The sequence below is a fragment of the Triturus cristatus genome, chromosome 3_1, assembly GCF_964204655.1.
Source record: "Triturus cristatus chromosome 3_1, aTriCri1.1, whole genome shotgun sequence".
NCBI classification, from domain to species: Eukaryota; Metazoa; Chordata; class Amphibia; order Caudata; family Salamandridae; genus Triturus; species Triturus cristatus.
In genome coordinates this window covers 477,458,463-477,477,792 of record NC_140583.1, presented here as the reverse complement: position 1 = coordinate 477,477,792, position 19,330 = coordinate 477,458,463, and positions in this window count along the sequence as shown.

Sequence of the window (19,330 nt, the reverse complement as noted above, 5' to 3'; positions counted from 1 at the left end):
CTGAAAAAAGGCAGTACCAGTACACATGAGAAGAGTTATGCACATAGATGTTCATACAGAAACTGCACAGTCAACAAGTAGGAGGAGTAATAAGTTGCTGACATCAGTTAGAACAGCCTGACAGTTATTGTTATTGTTAATTTAATCTTGCATAGCGCATATATATCGGCAGGTCTCATAGCGCTCAGACAGAGGAAAAAAAGAAACAAGACAACGAAACAAGCTGGGTCCTTAGATACTGAAAGATTTCACAACCATATCAAACGCTTCTCTGAAAAGGAGGGTTTTGAGTTTTTCGTGGAAGGAAAGAAGTCTAGATTCCTTCCGTAGCTCTCCGGGCAACTGATTCCAGAGTTGAGGCAGGAGGATCGATAAGGCTCTCCCCCCTTTGGATGCAAAGTTAAAACGAGGGCAAATTAGTCTACTGGCTTCTGCTGAGCGCAGCACCCGTCCTGGCACGTATTTGAGTACCCGTTCTTTTATGTACTCAGGGGCATGTCCAAAAATGGCTTTGTGTGTGATACACAAACCCTTAAACTTGGCTCTTTGCCTGATGGGTACCCAGTGTAATTCACTCAGCAGAGGGGTAGCATGAGTTCTTCTGGGTAATCTAAAAATTAGCCTGGCTGCATCGTTCAAAACTATCTGCAGTTTATTTGTCAATTTCTGAGGAACAGAATTTCTATACTAGGAACAGGTGCATTCTACTAACTAAGCACAACTGAGCATGTGCAAGACTCTGGGAGAAGGAAACAGTAAATGGCCAGCACATAGCTAACTAAAATGGCTGCCAAGTACAAAATGGCTTTCAGCTCATGCTAAGAGATTAATGCAATCTTCAACACAATTGCATATTTTTCGGCTATGCTAGACCCTGTAGCTGTGGCATTGCCTGGTTGTTTGAAAACTGTAGCAGCTACCTGTAAAAGTCTGGAACAGAGTGAAGGAATTGTGATGGGATATCCTGTGAGAGCGTTTGTACCTCATGATGTGGCCATCCTTTTAACAAGGAGCTGCACTCAGTTTATGACGCATAGTCGCCTGACCAAATTTGAGAAAGTCATCTTAGGTGCAACGAATGTGACCCTTGTAAGATGTCTGAATGTGGATCCATCAACATTGTTACCTGATGCTGAGAATGTGGAAGTCAGAGATGATGTGGATCATGACTGTTTGGAAGTGCTTGATTTCTGTACCAAACCACGTCCTGATATAATAGATGTACCTTTGATAGAAAGTGACTATGTGATGTTTGTGGATGGATCATGTTTGAGAACTGATGAGGGAATTCTGAGTGCAGCATATGCAGTATGTACGGTAGCAGCTGCACTGGAAGCATCTTGTCTGAAAGGAGTAAAATCAGCACAAGTCGCTGAACTATTTGCATTAACATGAGCATGCAAGTTGGGAAAGAATGTGAGAGCGACTGTGATAACCGATTGTCAATACGGTTTCAGTGTAGTGCATGACTTTGGGCAAATCTGGTGCCATAGAGGGTTTTTGACATCAAGTGGAACTCCTATAAGGAATGCTGAAGTGATTGAAAAGTTACTTGAGGCGATACAGCTGCCTAAACAGTTAGCAGTGGTGAAATGTGCTGCGCATTCCAAGTCCGCCTATTATGTTTCAGTGGGCAATCGGTTTGCCAACGATATGGCTCAGTATTGTGCACGCAATCAGAGCTCAGTGAATCGTGGGAGAGAAAAAGAAATGAATTCAAGTCCCTTGTTGTTTACCAACACTGTGAATACATGGGAAGAAGTGAGGCAGTTGCAGGAAGAAGCAGGAGATGAGGAAATGAGACAGTGGGTAAAAGCCGGATGTGCACCACGGGAAACAGATCATGTGTGGGTTTATCGGGATGGAAGACCAGTCATGCCTGATAGCATGGTTTCTACCATGGCACGGATGTATCATGGACAAGCACATGTAGGAAGAGATGCTATGATTAGACTTTTCAAACAGACATGGTATAATGCAAAATTTAGACTTGTAGCTGAAAGCCTTTGTCAAAGATGCCTTATATGTCAGCAATCCAATCCTGGAAGAAAAACAGTGGTAAGTCTGGGAACGATAGGACGAGAAGGAGGGCCTTTCATAAGAATGCAGATTGACTTCATTGAAATACCCCCCTGCAACAGGTTGAGGTATGTCCTAGTGATGGTTTGTCTGTTCTCTCGATGGGTGGAGGCATATCCAACTAGAAGTAGTGATCGAATCACAGTAGCCAAGCTACTATTGAGAGAGTTCATTCCTAGATTTGGGTTTCCAGTTACGATTGAGTCAGATAGAGAAAAACATTTCCATAATGAAATCATGAAATTAATTTGTGAAGCATTGAATGTACAACAGAAACTACATTGTGCCTATCGCCCAGAGGCTTTTGGTGTGGTGGAACAAGTAAATGGCACCATTAAAAACAGATTAGGGAAAATGTGTTTAGCCACAGGATTGAAATGGCCTGATGTCTTGCCTCTGGTACTCATGACTATAAGATCTATTCCAGATAGGAATACAGGCTTGAGTCTTCATGAGATAGTGATGGGGAGAGCAATGTGACATGTTTTCATACCCGTCAACAAGCTATTGCCTATATCTGATGACTTGGTGTTGGATTATTGCAAGGGGTTGGCTGATTCCGTTCATTCTGTGTTTCATCAGGTTGGATCGGATGCAACCACTCTTGAAAAGAAGCCAGCTCATGATCTGAGCCTAGGTGACTGGGTGAGAATAAAAGTGCATAAAAAAAGAAATTGTTTGGTCCCAAGATGGGGTAAACCACGTCAGGTGATCCTGACCACAACGACAGCTGTAAAATGTGCAGGAGTGAAGAACTGGATACATGCTAGTCACACCTTGCGAATTCCAAATCCAGTGGATAACAAAGAAGGAGAATACTTTGAAGAATCTGATACAAGTTCCGAATCAGATACTGAAGAAGTAAGAGCAAGACAAACTCCTGAAAGGGGGGAGTCAGAACCAAGTCTAACTGTAGCACCAGAGAATCTTCCATTGAGAAGAAAATTGCAAATTTCTGACACCAGCTCTGAATCAGACACTGAACCAGTGCAAGCACGTAAGAGTGAAAATAAAAACAGTGAAGAGACTGTCAAAGAAATTCTTGATAAAGAAGTTCCGTATAAAAAGTCAAGAGAAATTCCACCTGAAATAACAGAAGTAGATGGTAAGGTACCAGATACAGAGCGAGAGGGAAAGATTGTCACGGAAGACCCCGAGGAGATGTAGGGAAACCATACATCCAGGTAGAAGAAGGGACAGTTAGTCAGCAGGAAGATGGTGTGGAAGAACCACGAGGAGGGACAGAAGTAGGTAAGAAAAAGGAAGTGGTGGAAAGAAAGACTACTGGAAGTAAGAGTCAAGTTGGAACTGAATCAGAGGACAGTGACGAAGAAGTACCGGAAGGTCGAGTCCTGAGGAAAAGAGCGTGGAGAACTGAGAGAAATGAAAAAGGAAGTAAGCTAAAAAGGCCCGCAAAGGATGAAATTTGGCCAAACAAGATAAAGAGATTGAGATACAGATTGACACGAGTGAATTAATCCAGAGCTGAACAAGTGAATGAGGTGTCTAGCCAAGAGAAAGCCAAAGACGTTGAACAGACATCCTCAGAGGAAAACAAAAGGACTAGAAAACCCAACCAGAAGTATAAGTCACCAGAATGGTCGTATGTGGCACTTCCTGAAGTACGAGAAGAGGCAGACAGCCAAGGAGATCTAGAGGTGACTGTACCAGAAGTGGTTGAGGAAGATGAAGAATCGGAAATCCTGAGAGTTATCTTGTACGACGTCGGGGAAGAGACGGATGTTCAGGAAATTCTGAATCAAGATTGTGAAAGAAAAGTGAAAGACGATCAAATGCCAAACTGAAGAGACAAAAGTTCTCCAGAAGGAGAAAACTTGAAATTTACCGAAAAAGACATTAACCAAAAAAAAACAAGCAGGTGCTTAAAGCCTTGGGTTAGACAAAACTAGTTGTGAAGTAGAAAGAGGCTAAGTCAAAAGACACTGATCATTTTTCAAAATGACAAACACCGAAAGTAGAAAATCTACATGTGTGTTCCTTAGAAGATGGTGCAAAATGTGTTGTTGTTGCACGGGATTACTAATGCTTTTGTGGAGTGCGTTAGCTTTAATGGTCTCATTTAAGGTTAGATTAGAAACAATAGAAGGTCATAGTGAGAATTAGTCTGAGATAGAAAAGATTCAAAAGATCAATCCGACTAAAATAGATAGAAATTATTTACATAAGGATAGGTCCATAACTGATTTTTCTAACAATGTTTTCTCAAAATTATTGTACGAATATGTGAAAACAATGGATGTGAGGGACTGTTATGTCTGCATGCAGTTGCCTACATCAGTGTCTGAGGGAGTGACGTACCATCACCTCCCAGTGACATATGAAATAACATGTAGCATATTAGCAAGTCTGTTTTACAAAATAAGGAAGCTAGAATACTATTTTTCAGATGTAGATAACATATTTTCGCAAGTACCTGTAGTCAATAAACTCAATAAAGTAAAACCTGCTAAAGTGTTAGGTGAATTTTTCTTAGAAACTAAAGAATTAACATTAGAGTCAATATTCAGAAATAATTTAACTTGTAGTCTGAAAGGAGAGGAGAAGACTTTCTTAGATATGGTAGCAGAAAGGAGACTAAAAATGCAAAAGAAATTACCTGAGGGAAAAGAAGAAAAGACAGTTTGGGATGTTGAAAGAGAAAAACATCTAAAAGGAGAAGCTGGTCCAACAATGGCTGTAGATTGGCCTCAGAAAGGGAAGTTGCGTATTAGAAGAAATCAAACTTCATATGATAACTATTTTGTGGGCACAAGTGATTGCCATGATACTTATAGAATCATGGGTGGATGGGGATTTAAAGAAGGAAGGCAAGGATCCGGTATTTCCTGGATTATATTTTATCTGCGGGAACAAAGCTTATTATCGATTACCTGACCATTTGTATGGCACATGTTATCTAGGCCTGGTTTTCCCAAAGATATATCATGTGGGAAGAGGAAAAGATGGTGCACATGAGATAGGTAGACAACTAACACGTAGGAGAAGAGAATCTTGGTCAGAAATTGTAGGAGACATTTTTGGAGCATTGATACCAGCAGTTGGAATATCTCTAAATGCACATAAAATTTGAAAATTATCAACAGTAGTAGATCGCTTGTCAACAAGCACGGCTGGAGGATTTTTATTGGTAAATTCTGAACTGATTGCCATGCAAGCCATGGTAATGCAAAATCGACTTGCCCTTGATATAATTTTGGGAAAAGAGGGTGGAGTCTGTGGAATGCTGAAATTTCAAAATTGTTGTACTTATATTCCTGACGAAAGTTAAGATTTAAAGACGTACATAAAGAATATAACTGATTTGCATGAGGAGATTGTTCCACTTGAGGTTGAAGGTATTTGGGAAAAGATTGGGAAAAGGTTTTCTACTATAAAAGACTAAAACTAGGTAGTACCTTTATAGGTAAAATTTTGTTTCCCGTAGCTGAGGGTGCCATGTCTTTGTCGGTGTCCGGGGTCCAGGGCCAGGTGCTACTTGGTGGTTTAGCGGCGGATGGTGGGTGGACAAGGAGTCCTGGTGCTCCCTGCTGCATGCATCCACTGTGCAGCCACACTGCGGCCTCCATTAAATAGGTCAAGGGGGGAGTGCGGGGTGCTGGGTGCTGGGAAGAGGGAAACTGTGGGAACGGTGTCAAGACGGGCAGAGAAGGCAAAATAGAGGGCAAAACTGAGTTGAAAAAGGCAAAAGCAGTGCCAGAAACAAGAAGAAAAAGCAAAAGCGGAGTCAGAACGACCAGAAAAAGGCAAAAACGAGAGGCAGAAAAAAGCAAAAAAAGGCAAAAGCAGAGAGAGACAGTGAAATGAGATGAAAAGGGTAAATGCCAAGGAAAAACAAGAGGAGAAATGAAAAAAAAAACAGGGGCAGAAACATGCAGAACGGCACAGAAATAGAGGCAGAAACGATCAAGAAAATTGTTGTGTAGTTCCTACTAATCCGTAGGATCTGCGCATTGTTTGGACAACAAAAACTAGGGGCTTGGTATCTAGACAGGTTCCGGACAGCCCTGTAGGATATGTTGGCCTATAGACGAGCTAGCTCACAGTGCCACCATTAGCCCCCCTAACTTTACCAGGGAGCGAATGGACTCTGGCAACCACTGAACATGACAACTCTTATCACTCAGGGATCATGGAAACAGTACAGAATCTTTCGCTCAGTCACACAGTGCTTGCGTTCTCTCAGGGAAGTATACAGAATGCACAGTCGGACGTTTTCAATATATTTATTGAACCAATGCTGTTCTTGTATAAAATTCATGTGCTACAATGATTAGCAGACAAAAGCAAATAAAGGAGATTACAAGCACCGAAAGAGTGAACAGTAGATACATTTCTACCATGGTGCTGAAGAAATGTTTGTACGCAGGCATATATGCAAAATATGGTAATCTAACGTACTCCTACAATGCAGACCCTACTCTGAGGGTACCTAGATTGTGTACGGTGTAGAGCAGAGGCCTTCAAACTTTTTTCCCTGAGGCTCTCCAATGCAAAATATTTTAAAGCTGGGCCCACCCTTCAAAACTCTATGGCAATGACTGGCAAGTGGAGGGGCAGGACTGAGCACAGGAGGTCGGGGCTTTTGAGATAATTTCATGGATACTTTTTCAGTAGCTCATAATCCACAATAAATCTGAAATCTACAAAAAGCTAAGTCATCAAGCAAAAACAGAAATTGGCCAACAGATTATGCTCCCCATAATCAGTGTGTTATGTTGACCTTGCACACCTGGCACCAATGCAACTACACCTGTTGCACTAGTGATAGATAGCAGCGGCCATGAGTAAAAGGATATCTCTTTTGTCTCTTTCACCTGTCTCCCATCAATGCCTAATAATCACTACAGGCTTTAAACAGGCTATGTACCATTTGTTTTTTGGGAGTTCTATTCAGCGCAAACTTGGCCCAATGGCATTGCAGCGCGCCTTTACATGAGCACCAGTTACATTACACAGGGTCAGATTTTTGTTTTGTTTTTAGGCACATGGAGATTAAGTGATATCCCAACGGGACGTTGAGCCAACATCGGGAGCCAACAAAGGCTTGAACTAATTAAGCCACTTGTAGCTCCAGGAATGTTTCTTATTATTGAGAGGTAATGTGAGGGTGTCTGAAAAGTTTCAGCGCTCTGTCCATCATCTTATTGTCTTTGCTTTGTTCGCCCTAAGTTGGCTGGGGATGCCCAGATGTGGGTCCCTTGCCCACTTTGCCACTGGATTAAAGCTAGCCAGGCTAGTGAGTGGTTTTACCCCAAAACAGGTCCCAGGATGTTTGTTTCTGGTCCAGGGCAGACCTGGCTTGGCAGTTCGGGCTGGACTGTTCCCATGAGGAACAGGGTCAACACTAATTTGCATATAGCTGGGTCTAAACTGAGGTGAAGAAGTGAGCAAAAGAACAATGATGGATTCAACCCAGATCTAATGTGAATGGGGCTGAGTGTCTGAAAAGTTTAAGCACTCCATCCTTCTTCTTATTGTGTTTGCAGTGTGAGGGTGTCACCAGTTGAGTTCTTCAGTGCATCTTTTTAACGACCACTCATCAAAATGTTTCCAGATGTAGTCTGATTACGTTTTACTAAAATAGATAGATAAAAATGATGAATTACATATTTTCAGTGTTTTCTGTCACAGACTATGACTTTTTAGCACTATATATAGACATGCCACTATTCCCCATTGCGCCAACTAGGATTCAGTTTTGTGATTTTGTGGCAGTACCACTGAAATTCTGCAATTCTGTGGCATTTTCCACATAATTATGGATTTTCTGGCATTCGTCACTTAATCAGTCACCTGCTGCATAATCTGTGAATGTTAACACAAAAAAAATGTTACTAGCTCAAATGGATTAAAAGGTATTAAAAATGTAGTGACATGTTGCCACGCAATGGACAGCCCTTCGCAAAAGGTGATTAGGCACCTTTCAGTTGCTCGTTGGTGTATTTCGGGGTTAAACTGGTAATAATTAAATTAAATCTTTGCCCAGACAGTATTCACGTGTACAAATGGAAACATAATGAAATACTATCATAAAATGTGCCACATTAAGTCATATTATTTGCATTTTCTTAAAACATAATTTATTTAACCCTGCCGCATAACTTTGGTCCTTTCCTGCTGCATACTTCTATTGGTGCTGCTTTCTGGCCACAAACAGACATTTGCCTTGATTGCATTAGGCAACAGAGGTTTTGTAATAAAATTGATTAGTTTAACTTGCATTTATTTTCCATTTAAAGTGTGCCCATATGTTTGTATGCAGTTACCAGGAGGTTAGAAAAATAAACCTGCTACAGAATATATTGCTCTTTTTTGCCATGTCCTTGACCCTGAAACCCGACTTACTGCACCCCCACCTCCTCCTCAGGGCATCAGGATCACAGTTTAACTCTCTGTTAAAGCCGTTCAGCTGCTGTATGCAAATCAAGATTGCCTTGAAACACAGCAAAGGCAAGTGAATAAATTCATGCTTCCAGGCCTTCCTTATTTGCAAGTACTTCAAGAGCCATTTGTGGCCCCTGGGAATGCAGCCACGCCCCCAGGGTGGCGCGCACCACAGTTTGAAGAACTCTGGTGTTGAGCCACGAATCCCCCAAGGGATTATCCAACCCCATTACCTGTAATGAGAGAGTGAAACACCCCGTCTTAGTCTTGAGTTAGACAACCCTCACGGAATGTCAAGCCGATGCATGGTGATTTCTCAGGATGCAAAGACCTTCAGTGTCAACAGAAGTGCCTCCTCTACCAATCTATCGGGATGACTATTATTTTTATTAAAAAGCAGCCTTTGAGATGTGCGTGTTAGATTGGTGATGTTATGGCTATGTAGATAGTGCTGTCATCCCATGGATGAAGATAGGACGACGTTTGTACCTAGTACATAGAGAGGCCTAGTACATGATATTCAAGGCATCGTGATAATGTTGCTGGATGTGTAAACAAAGTAGTTTCAGAGAAACTAATCCAACATTTCCGTGACTCAAAATGTGTGCAAAAGTTCACCGCTGAAATGCTATTTTCTAGGACAATGTAAGAAATATGCTGCTTCGCTATAAGGGCCTAACTCTGGAGTATAACAAAAGGAGGGGCAGAACGAGCTGAGAAAGGCAAAAAAGAGGCAGAAATTAGCAGAAAGTAAAAAAACTGTGGCAGAAACAAGCACAAAAGGCAAAAGTAGAGGCAGAACAAAAGGAGAAAGACAAATAAAACAGGCAGAACTAGCAGAGAAAGGCAGAAATAGGAGACAGAACGCCCAGAAAACGGAACAGAGCAGGCACCAACTGAAGGCAGCTGAGGGTGGGGCACAGGAGACTGTCACGGGGGTGCAGCCACGAGGACCTGACATGGTCTAAACTGAAACAACGGCCGGGACATGTGAGTTTGCAAAATGGTCCCTGCCTCCACTAGTTATTCATGGGCAAAGAAGGCAGATGCGAGAAAGGCCAATGGAAGCTAGATCCCTCAATTTACCATAACACGTTGCGCAATGTTTCAGTCGGCTTTCTTAAAAAAAAAAAAAAAAAAAAAGAAGCTTCCACTATCAAGCGTCTTAAAAAACTCCTTCAGATCAGAGCACACTAAAAACTTTTGCTGTGTACCTACATTTTGAGTTATACCAGAGCAGGTCATAGTCAGTTTTCGCCTTTACCCGAGCGCAAATCGCCTGAGTGGAGTTGTAATCGCGCTAGAGCAATTCGTATGTAGAAGAATAAGCATAGGCGAGGGCTTGCTGCACACATTACTGCATTCTAAGCGAAAAAAGCTGTTTTGTTTAGCTGAAAAGAAATTGCATGTTTAGTGCAAAGTGTCAAAAGCTACTTGTGCTGAAATGGTCTCGGGAAACATAAATGTTTTTATTGGCCAACTTGACAGTGGTAAAGAATATGATTTATATGTGTGTCCTCCAGAGAGTGCAGATCTGTTAGCTGCTTTATTTCTTCTGGAGTGTGTCAAGGTCAGTTACTCGGGTCCTGATTCACCAAGCATTTTTCAGGTTCAAGTCTGACTGATGCTTGGAAAAAGTTGTAATTTATAAATTCGTGCTTTAGGCATTACTTTCAAAAGTGCAAAACCATGCATATTTATGGCATACACGTTTGTATTCTATACGCACTAATGTGTACATTGTGCTCACTTGGATTTCAACTTATGCTACGCTGCCCGGCTTTCTCCGGGAAATCCAGGTCAAGTGCTGTGAACACCGACTCACTCGTAACTTGGTGGTGATTTGCAAATGCCTGATTTTTCTACACTTTACATACTTACATTATATCTAAGTTACATCTTAACAATCCACTCGTGAGGGTTTCAGAACGTGTGCGTCACCGAACGAAAGAGCCATTACTACGGATAAATGATTCCTGGAAGCTCTGACATGGGTTAAGTAATGCATGCTGAAGTCAGACTATTATGTGAATAAGGCAAGTGCAAATTAAAACCACGAACAGACCTGGCTTTTGCATTGTGCAAATCACCTCTGTTTACAAGAATTGGGTATTCTCCTTCTCTTCTTCCTCTCCCGTCTTATACCTGTCAGCCTTAGGGTTGTCTTACCCCAAACCTTTTGCCTACTCTCCTCTTATTTGTTGAAAATCGTTTTTGTTGGCTTTATGACTTTTGTGCACTTTACGGGTGCTAACCAGTACTAAAGTGCTTTTGCTCATTCCTTAAAACACATTTAAATTGGCCTACAACTGATTGACACATTTAATTTACTTGCAAGTCCCTAGTAAATGGTACAACATGTACCCATGGCCTGCTAATTAGATCCTACTAGTGAGCCTGCAGCACTTATTGTGCTTCGCACTTAAGTAGCCTTTTAAAACATGTCTCCAGCCTGCCCTTGCAGCCTATGTGCAGCTTTAAACTATCAATTCGACCTGGCAAAATAACCCCTTTGTCAGGGCCTAAATCTCCTTTATGTAATATATACAAGTCATTCCTTATATAGGCCGTAAATAGCCCAGAGCGCAGGGTCCAATTTATTTAAATAGTTGGACATGCACGTTTACGTTTTACATGTCCTAGTACTGCAAACTCCTACCTTAGTTTTTTCACTGTTGTGAGGCCTACCTCCCCCATAGGGTAACATTTGGTTACCTTATACCATTTAATAAGTGATAACAGATAGGAATGTCATGTTAGGTCTCTAAAGAAATGTAACATGAAATAATGTTTAATGGTAAAGGCAGATTTTTAGTCATAATTCTGTAATTGCCACTTTTTTCTTGTCCTAACCATTTGGTGCTTGCAGCCTGTGTCCTGGGTCACATGACTGTGATCAGCAAGGCATTTAGCCATTGTATATTTCTCCCACAAAGTGACGCTAAGGGCGACTAAGTGTTGTCAGTATGGGCCCTCCTGCCAGCATGTATGGGGCGGAGCTGTTCTCTGCCATACTTAAATTTCAAAGGAGCTGCCTCAGTGCACTCACAAAGAGCTTCACACTAGTCTTTAATCACTCCAGACCCCTTGGTGCCTCGGCAGGGAGGAAGGAAATTCCAGAACCATCTGTGAAGGAAAACGTCAGTAGTTTCCTCCACTTCAAAGCTGGCCGCAGGTATCAAAATAGAACCCTCAGACCCACTCTTCACTTCACTCCTGGACTTGCAAAGGACACTCAAAAAACCGGCCATGCACTTCAGAACACTGCCCTAGTGCCTGCAGCCTGCTTTAAACTTTAGAGGGCTGCTTTACTGCTGGAAACCTGCCTTACTGCTTGAACCTTGGACTACCACAGTGACTCCAAAGGATTAGTTGGCTGGCCTCCTGTTCTGAACTTCAGGGACAATAAAAGCTCCAACAACTTGAACCCTTCACCTGGACCTAGCCTGAAGTGAGTCCTACCCTGCAAGTGATGCACACCCAGTCCTGGAAAATTGGAAGTGGTGCTAAAAGTGCCAAACAGCCTAAAACTTAGCCAAACTTAGAACATTTTCAGCCAAAAAGTGCCCTGAGAACTGAGAAGAGACTGGGATTTACCTGCTTGTTAGTCTGCCCAAGATGCATTGCTGGTCTGCCTGATTCCGAGGTAGCTGCTGCTACATTCACAGAAAGGGTATTTGGCTGCATGGAGCTCTTGTCAGCTACAGCCTGCAGATTCTTCCTGCTGGTGATTTTCTACCTCAAAATGAGAGACTAAGTCCGACTGTAGAAATCTTAACCGCAACTTTGCTCCCTGATGATGACACCTTCTCCTTGAAAAACACCGGCTGCCTTGCCCCACAAAACTGTACTGTCTCAGATATTTTTCTTCAAAAATTCTTCAAAGTCCAAAGGTAAATGGAGACATGGCTCAATCAACCTTGTGTATCCAAACCGTGCTTCATCGCAGTTGGCCATAACATTCAACTTTGCCTCAGTTTCGCGTGACAAGACATCTGTGGTTGGCGCTTTGATCTTTTAGGTGCTAGTTTTCACTAAAAAGTTTACAAATTCATAACTCTATTTCTACTGAATCGATTTTTGTCACTTAGGTGTCAATTTATTACATTTTATTCTATGTTTCTAAATTGGTGTGGGATTTTTCTTGTGTTGTGTTTTCACTTTATTACTGTTTGTGTGGTGCATAAATAATTTATACAGTGCGTTTATGTGAAGCCTGAATGCTTTTGTGCCAAGCTACCAGATAGTTAAACACTGGTTATTTCAATGACTTTTGTGGTTCACTCTGACAAGGATTGTGATTGTTGCCTCCCTCTCAGCCAATAACCTAATTTCTTACAACTTGGAAAATAAATATTACTTTAAAGCCCGTTATGGCGGATGAATGTTTGGTTTGAGAGGAAATTTCTGATATACTTGAGATCAACATATATTGTTTGAATAGATATTGGAAGGTGTTGGCATGAGAATTTGTTCTAACTAGCATTCAGAAGCACATTCTCGGATTGATTGCTGTTGTTTCTCAGGCAATTTCTCTATATCTGTATGTTGTCAAATAGCCCAACCCTGGAATAGAGAAGCAGGTTATCAGCACTTTGCACTATAAATATGGCACAAGTCCCTACCACAGTTTTCTAAAATGAAACGCAAGTCTCAGAGATCAGTATTTGCGGGATGGCTGGATATAACAACCACAGTGCCACATATAGTTCAGTTATTTGTTCTCACTGTTAACTTCAAAGCAACAAGGGTGTATTCATTCCTAGTCCTTATTGAATGAATGAATGAATGAATGAAATATCTTTTAAATAGCGTGCAGCTGTTTCGATAGAAGTGTCTCGGTGCTCGCGCTTGCAAAGTGCAAAAAAAAGTACAGTTCTCTGAAGAAATACATTTTTAGCGAGGTTTGGAAGGCTTTTTCAGAATACAACTCTCTGAGATTTAGGAAGCAAATTCCAGGGTTTTGGTGTCAAAGAAAAAAAGCAATGTCATCCCTGCCTCTCTTTATGGGCCCAATTCACCAAACTAACTTAAGACAAAATCCTAAACTTACTACCATTTCGGTATTCACAGAAGTTAGGAGTCATAACTTTAGGACTTCTAAATGCCTTCTGTGAAAACCGAAAGTCTTAAAGTTAGGATTTTTCTCAGTTTAGGAGTAGTAAAGTTAGGACTCCTAACTTTAAGACTCCTAAATGCCTTCTGTGAATACCGAAAGTCTTAAAGTTAGGATTTTTCTCAGTTTCGGAGAAGTAAAGTTAGGAATCCTAACTTTAGGACTCCTAAATGCCTTCTGTGAATACCGAAAGTCTTAAAGTTAGGACTTTTCTCAGTTTAGGAGTAGTAAAGTTAGGAGTCCTAACTCATCTCCTCACTGCCGCACCAGAACTGCTGCGGCATGATGCATCCCCAATGCAGGATCTCGCATCGCACCCCGCAGTCTCCTCAGAACCGCTGCTGCTCGACATATCCTTGACACAGGCCTTCACATCGCAAGCACTTCATTGTTGACCTCCTTGACAACGACGCAGGACTCTGCAACCACAGCCCCACAGCCTGTTTGGAACTTGCCGCTGCACGATGCATCCTTGACGCAGGATCTCGCACAGCACCTCAAATGAGGATTGAAGGTTCTTTGTTCAGTGTGCCTAACTGGGCCACTGTATCTGGCCCAGGCTTCATAACAGTCAACCTGTACTTGTGACTTTATCCTGGTTCAGCATGACCAGATAATCACTGTTAGCGCTTTGTGCTTCTAAGCACTGTTTTCACTTAAATCTTTAAAACTGGGTCCAGGAAACAAGATGGTGTCTATGTAACATTCCCTGCTGCTCTCCTCTCCACCCCCACCTTGATAGTTCGTCGGTCGACCACAACGTCGGAGTAACATGGGGCTCTCGGGGAGAACTCTGTGTAATGGTAGAGAACTGGTAAAGTTGCCAATATGATCCAGGGCGAATTGGAAACCATTGACGCCGTGCTGGGAAGGTCAGCGTGAATCAGAGGAATATATTTTACCTGGCTTCTGTGGTGACTCTCAGATTGACAAGGTAGCTTTCTCCGTCTTTTGACCAAGGTCAAGTGGGTTCAAAGTAGCGGTCCGCTTGAAGAAATGACGGGGAGGAGAGCCAAATGACGGGGAGGGGAGCCAAATCTGGGAAAATGCAACCCCCACCCGCAGCAGCCGTGGCCCTGACCGCAACTGGGGTAGCCAGGTTGGCCTTGCCTGCTATGTTGCAGGCGCCGAGTGGGCGTGAAATCAACAATGAAGGTAAAGGAGGAAGGATGGAGGACAAAGCACCAGGCAAAGGGAAACCAGAGCTCAAAACTGGAAAGAAGCTGTCTCAGCAGCTTGCCTGTACACTTAATTTAACAGAGCCTGGAGGAGCGCAGCCTTTAATAACTGATTTGTTTTCTGCTACCAGGAGTAAAGGCACAAAAGGAACAGATCCAACGCTTGCCCCTGATATTGTCCAAACTACTTCAGCTGAAGCCCAGAAGCAACTCAGAGTGAGATGAGGAGTAATAAGAACGGCGATCCCACGTTAATTACCTCACCCTTGGATGTGCGAGAGACAGTGCCCCCAGAGGCGTTACCTGAGAAAGTGACTGTAGAGCAATCAGTGAGCAGTCCTGTACATCGCGGTCAGGCCGAGACTGGGGATCGGTGGATGGATTTTGCTGTACCCCTAGGCGATACTTGTCATCCTCAGCCAATTCACGGCAAGTCAGGGGGTTCAAAGCTAGAAACAGTATTTTCCCAGGTCAAAATGAGGGATTCGGGTTTTTCATTGGCTGATGACTCTGAGTCATCAATAACTGAAAACGTATCCTCAAGTGCAGCTCTTTCGGACTCAAGTAACAGTAGCTCTTTGAAGGAATCAGTGCTATTAACATGGAGAAAGACCGGAAAAAAATCTTCACTTAAAAAGGAGAAAAAAAGGAGTGGGAAAAAAGGGAGCTCCCGATAAGGAGAAATGGGCCGGAGAGACACTCCAAAACCAAGATGGGACTACTCTGCAATGCAGCTGGTTGACATAGATGGGGTAAAAGCAGAGAAAGAGGCCAGCAAAGGACGGGTGGAAATCGCAGCCAGGGCAATAGGGTCAGAGAGTTCCAATAAGGCATAGCCCTCCCTTACTGTAATTCTCTCCTCCATCAAACAAATGTAGGAGAAGGCCCAAAGTGATAGCCGTCGGGCCCCACATGCATCAAACAAACTGCAGGGCGCGATAAGGAAGATAGATAAGACATGCTCTGACATATCAGAAAGGATGTCAATTGTGGAAGTTCAGAAAGAAAGCCTTGAAATGGAGGTTGCTGCTTTAAAAACTCAGAAAGCATCTCAAGAACCCAAGATGAATGATGCGATGTGGAAACTGGAAGACCAGGAAAATAGGCAAAGAAGAAACAACTTTAGGCTTCTGGGGTTACCTGAAGGCATTGAAGGGGAAATGTTAGAGGATCTGTAGTGAACCTTTTAAAGGGTGTCTTTCCAGATTTGACAGATTAGGATTGGGATAAAGAAATAGAAAGAGTGCATCATTTACCCCAATGCTTAAAAATAAACATACAGGTAATACAGAATGGCCACGAGCAGTACTTGTATATTTTGGTAACTTCCTGCTGAGACAGTGTATCTATCACCAGGCTCGCCCAAACACCAAAAAAGAATATGCGGGGGTGTCCTTTTTGGCAAAACAATACTTTTCCCATGCTGCAGTTGAGCAGTATCTAAAAGAAATGGCGGGGGATTCAATACATGAGCAAGGATAACAATTAAATAAAAAAAAAGAGATGACAAGATTAGAAGTAGGAAAATGAATTTGTATGAGGATATGGAAAGGTTGCTGAAAATGCAATAATGATGGAGATCACACAGGGCAGAGTGGCGGGTCTTGTTACCTTAGACGTCTTCATGCAGGCTAGGCCTGATTGCTCATATTTTGGGGGAGGTTCGAAGGGTGGGGGTAAGGGGTTAGTAGGGATGGATTTTTTTGTTTTTTGGGGGTGGGGACTGGGAGGGAAGGGGGGATACCACACACTCACAAGAGAAAAAAAGGAGTTAGGGACTCTGTGAAGGTAAAGAAGGCAGGGCGTCGTGTCTTAATGGTGTTTGAAAATAGGAAACAAGGTTCGGATTGTAAAATACAGTAATGGGAGGGCAATGGAAGGTTTGCATTGCTTCCATTAATATCTGCGGGTTGAATGACACCAAGAAAAGAGCTGCAATCTCAATGGACCTTCAGACGTTGAAAGCAGATATTGTCTGTCTTCAAGAGACACATATTGAGGGATCATGGAGGGATCTATTAAATTCACTCGGTTATAGACTGATTGGGGCACATCACAAGGTGTGTGTTTTGGTGGGGTGGTAATCTTAGCCCAAAATAGTGGTATACAATTCTCTCATGTACGGGTTGAGAAAACAAGGTAGATGGTTCATAGTGGAATGTCATTCTGGAAATGGAGGTAAATTTACATTGTGTTCTGTTTCTGGGAGCATACTTGATGAGCCCAATGTCTTTGAAGAGTTATCCAATTAGCTGACACACTGGCCTTTACCAATTTTTTCATGAGGGATCTGAATATTAATCTACTCAATAATTGGGATATGGGAGAACATTAAAAATATATAGGTTGGAAACCCACAGTGTATTACACCCTAGAAGGTATCTGCAGGGATCATGGATTAGTTGATGTAAGAAGAGACCTCTAGAGCATGGGTATAGGTATGATGCATTGCCGCATCAATCGCATGCCCGATTAGACTACATTTTGATGTCAAATGTATTTACATGTAATTGTAAAATTGAGCAATACCCTCATTTTGTATCGGATCCTAATCCCCTAGTTTTAGGAGTCCAGGGAACTGGGATGAAAACTAAAACCTCATGGAGCTTCAATCATGCCCTGATGGTAAATGAGGACTACTGAAGACATATAAGAAATTGAATCCCTACATTTTTTAAAAAGAACACTGGAAGTGCTCCAATTGGTGTGGTATGGGACATGCTGAAGCCATATACAAAGGGGAGACTATCTGGGTCTCTTTGAACCGAGGGAAGGAGGAGAAACGAATCACTCAAATTAAACAAGACATTTTAGCTGCAGTAGAGAAAAATCTGGTTAGGGTAGTCCAACAGGGAGGAGAAGCGGGGGAGGCCCACTTTGAGGTAATCTCCACATGGGTAGGTTTGAATGAGAACTTTTCGAATAGGGCAGCAGATAAGCTCATAGTTTGGAAAGAAAAAACCCATGAGTGTAGCGAACAAGTAGGCCATCATTTGGCTGTGAGAGCAAGACAGAAAAGTACGGCTAGTGAAGTGTGATAAATTAAAGATCCCATACACAGGTTCGTTTCTGCCCCGATTAAGATTATGGCTGCCTTTCAGATGTATTATTGACACCTATACTCTGAAAGCACTAAGGGCCTGATGTACAACCGTTTTTTGAAGTCACAAACTGGATACCATCCCGTTTGCGACCGCAAAATAGGTCTGCACTATGTACAACCCTTATTTTTTGAGTCGATAACCTAATAACGACTCGCAAAGTAGGATTAGCGACTCGCTATTAGGAAGGGGCATGCCATGGGCGTCCCTTCCTTATAGCGAGTCATACTTCAATGTAAGGTTGCAGCCGCAATTGTGCCCACTAAACACTCCTACCACCTATTTAAAACTCCTTCCCATTTGTGAGTCGCATTGAAAATATTTTTAAGAGCAGGCATCCCTGGGAGTGCAAGCTATTCCCAATGGGGTTGCAACTAGCACCTGATTAATGAATATTAATCAGACAGGCAATTTGAGACCCCATTAGGAATCACAAATGGTGTCTGAGACACAGTAGTAAATTCCAATTTGCAACCCGCAAATTGCCAGTCCCAAAGCAACGCAATTTGCGAGTTGCAAATTGGAAGGGTCGTACATCTGGCCCCCAAAGTAATACCGAGCAAATAGATAACTTCCTTAAGGCAGTACCTTTAAATAAGTTGACTATAGAGGAGAGAGAGCTCTTGGAAGTGCCATTTCAATGGAATGAGATTTATTCCGCTTTGATTAGTCACCCCTCCGACAAGGCCGCAGGTGCTGATTCGATCCCCTCAGAATTTTATAGAACATTGCATTTTAAAAAAAAGAAGAAACTTGTTGTAGAACTTGGATCATATCTCCAGATAACTTTAATTAATGGAGACCCAAAAATCTGTTCTAAAGTCCTAGCCGGACGGATAGCGCAGGTGAAAACTAAATATAGGGCCAGATGTACGAACAATTAACGGGTTAGCGACCCGTTTGTGCATGCTAAAATTGTCATGGCCATGTACCAACACAATTTTGCGAGTCGCAAATAGATTGCGACTCAAAAAAAAGTGTTTAGAGACTCGCTATTTGCAAGGGGCATTCCTTTCCAATTAGGAAGTCTCAAACTAATGTACTAATGTTTTTGCAGTCGCGAAATACTTGCAATAACCACCTACTAAATGTTTCATTTTTTTTATTTTTATGCAGCCCGTTTTCCTTTAAGGAAAACGGGCTACATTAGTCAGTCAGTCAAAATCTTTATTCGGCCTAATGACAGCCATAAAAGAACAAATAAAACATTATTTTAACAATAAAACACATATTAAGATTTCAACCAATTTGAATATTAGCCAGGAATTCATTTTCCGACAACATTACGAAGTCGAACTGCAGCGGAGATATACTTATAGACCATAAGACAGGTGAATTCATTATTTAAAAGAAGTAGATGACATAATGCAGGTTGACACTTTCTAATATTTAAAAATCTTAATAATGGTTTTAAAAAAGTGCGTCTGGGGTTAAGATACAATTTACAAAAA